Below are 3,272 nucleotides of genomic sequence, written 5' to 3' on the forward strand. Positions count from 1 at the left end.
AGTCAATGGCTTTTTATCTCTCAGCATTCTGCTAACTCAAATGTTATTGTTCTTTAAAAATTTGCCTCTTAAAAACAAATGTATTTCTGCAGCCATTGTATTCAGAAATCCCCTTGCCAGAGAAGAGTAGAATAAGCTTTAAAGTTCACTCCTTCTGGACTATACATTGTCTTTTAATGAAACAAGATCATATTAACTTTTGAATCACCTAAGATCATATTATATTACTGACTCATATATTTCTAAGTTCAACATAAAAGCTTAATATTTTGTACTCTCCTCGGACTGCTTTTCTGCTTTTAAATCATTAAGCCTTAAGAACAGAATGTAACATTTGTCCCTGTTAAATTACATCTAGTTAGATGAAACGCATTTACCCAGAAGGTTCAGATTTTTTGGCGTTATGCTTCTGTCATCCAACGTATCCCCTTTAATTATGAATCACAGCCTTTCTATCCATTTCCATGAACCCCAAGTTTGGTAGGAATACAAAATTGAAGACTTCTGCAAATGTTGTACAAATAGAAAATTGTCATACTTGTACAAGTTGAAAATTCTCCAAAAGATGGCTTCGGTCAAATGTTGTCTCAGAATCTTTTAGACATGCTTCCCCCAATACAGCTGCTTTTCTATATCTGGAATAGTGAGAAAGTAACAAGAACCTCAGAAATTTGGTTTACTGTTAGCACCAGATGCCCTAGACGTAACAGATTTTGTTGTCTTTGTGAAGGACTTTGGATATGTCTCTTCTAGAAACCTGCTGGAAAAGAGAGAAGTGTAGAGAAAGGAGTTACGGGTTAGAGATACACAAGATGTTCTAATGATCACTTCTGTGTATTTTTGGTTATGGAATGAGGTCATAATCTGATCTAATTTTGCGCTTGCATAGTCTATTATCCGAGTGTCACCCACAGAATAATCCATGATTTTCCACTGATTTGTGTTATCTTTATGCCATCTTTGTCATACTGTTCAGGTAGAAGAAAGCACATATTCATAGGTTCCAGGGATCAAGTTGTGGACATCTTGGGCAAGGGGCCATTACTTAGTCAACCACACTTTTATAAGCCTATTCAATTTTATTCAGATTGCTTTATGCAATTGTTTTTTTTAAAATTAATCAAGTGAACAAAGGTGAAGAAACACGGAATCGTGCTGTCTTTTGCAATTATCTACATAATTATGTTTATTGGCACTCGTTCTGTGAGTGTGTGTACTTGAATTACTGTCTGGTGCCAATTGTTTTCAGCCTGATGAACTTCCTTTCATATTTCTCATAAGACAAGTCTGCTAGTAACAGACTCTCTCAGCTTTTGTTTATCTGAGAAAGTTTCTATTTTGTCTTCATTTAGGCAGATCTCTTTGAGCTTATCCTCCTTTGAATGTGTTGAGCTTCCCGGATATATAAATTATTTTTCAATACATTTGGGTGATTTTCAGCAGTAATTTTTCCGATATTTTTTTCTTCTCCCTTCTCTCCTCTCTTTCTGATACTACCATTACATGTATTTCGATATGATAATCAGTATCCCAAATTTTCCTGAGGCTCTTCTCAATTATTTTCATTCTTATTTCCCTCTTTTTTGGCTTGCATGCTCTCTAGCCATCTATTCCCACTTCACTTATTTTATTTTTCTGTCAGTTTGTATCTACTTATGAACCCTCCTAGTGAAATACTTTTTCACTTTTTTCCTTTTCAACTCCAGAATTTCCTGTGTTCTTTTTTTGTGTGGGGCGGGGAGGAGGGGAGGGCAAAGGGAATGGGAGAGAGAGAATCTCAAGCAGAGTCCACCAGCGTGGGGCTCCATCTCAGGACCTTGATATCACGACCTGAGCAGAAATCAGGAGTCAGACGCTTAACTGATTGAGCCAGCAGGCGCCCTCCCGCGTTCTATTTTATGACTTCTATTTATTGATATTCTCTATTTGATGTGACATTATCATCATACTTTCATTTATTTATTAATTCACGGTTTCCTTTAATTCCGTAAACTGTTTAGAATGGCCATTTTGAAGTGTTGGGTTTTTTGTTGTTGTTTTGTTTTGTTTTGTGGTAAATCTAGTCACTCTTGTAAGAAGTTTCTGTTGCCTGCTTTTTTCCCAGCATGCCTCATAATTTTTTGTTAGAAACTAGACATTTTAGATAATATATTTTAGCAACTCTGGGTACTCGTACCCTATTCCTCTGAGTCTTGTTATTGATATTTTCTTGTTTATTATTTTAGTGACTCACTGAATTATTTTAACAACATCTGTTTCCCTTCACACAGAGGTAATCTAAATATGGTCCTCAGGGGTGCACCGTTTTGGGCATACCCACAATCACCTTGAGATAACAGTGGTTAGGTGGGGCTCCCTTCCTCTCTTTCCCTGACCACACCCATCTGTTAAACTCCACTAATTTCCAGGTTATTGTGCAATTGTTTCAATAATGCCCTGGGGCATCGATTTTCTGCCAACTAACCCAATCAAACTGTGGTTCTTTTGATGGAATGGTTTCTATGGTCAGTGTTTGATATTTGTTCTGACCCCAGTAGGGTTCTTCCCCAGTGTCCCACTCCCAGTCAGTCACTTTCCTGTATAGTAGTAAGTTGATACTTTAGCCTACATCTTAAAATGTCCTCCCAATTGCATTTCACCACCACAACTTCTACGTAGGCTTCAAATTCCCCAAACTCTATTGCAGAAAAAGACAGTGCCTTTGAATTAGCAATAATCGCTCCTCGGATAAACCTCATTGGCTACGATACTGCCACTGTGCAAAGCTGGAAGACAGTGCCTTTGAAAGGGATTTCCAACTATGTATTTCATGGCCTGCTTCTTTTCCCCTACCCCTGCCCTCACCAAGTCTCTGAAGCTTGGGATGGGTACAATGACAAACTTCTCAGTGAGTGACACCCACATTCTAGGAGCTAAGCACTTGATGGGCTATGGGAAGCCTCTGGTCTTGCCTCTCTTGGTATAGAATGACTGTCTCAAGAGGTAGGCCAAAGGCAATTAGGGCCCCAGTATTCATAATAGGGAAATACCTAGTGGTGAAAGATAGGATCTTAATTCCCTGAGTGGGGACTGGACAGAAGAATTGAGCTCCACTTCTCAGTTGTACTCTCTGGGATTTAGCTTCAGGTACAGGCAGGATAATTGAGAACTGGGGGGAAAGGGAACCCTGTGTTCTTGGCTGTAGCAGTCTGGAGTGGATTCTCTGTCTCCCCATACCCTTTCCTCTCTCTTTTTCTACTTCTTTTAAACTTACACAGAGAGGAAATTGTTGA

The 3,272-nt window shown here is 38.7% G+C and overlaps 1 pseudogene; it reads right to left on the reverse strand.

Annotated features, from left to right (window-relative positions):
* Positions 1-2,650: 2,650 nt before the first annotated feature.
* LOC123860585 (U4 spliceosomal RNA) lies at positions 2,651-2,767 on the reverse strand (annotated as a pseudogene).
* Between the last annotated feature and the right edge of the window lie 505 nt (positions 2,768-3,272).

The sequence above is a fragment of the Mirounga angustirostris genome, unplaced genomic scaffold (genome assembly GCF_029215605.1).
Source record: "Mirounga angustirostris isolate CCGP_5_RB_7025 unplaced genomic scaffold, mMirAng1.0.hap1 SCAF_4, whole genome shotgun sequence".
NCBI classification, from domain to species: Eukaryota; Metazoa; Chordata; class Mammalia; order Carnivora; family Phocidae; genus Mirounga; species Mirounga angustirostris.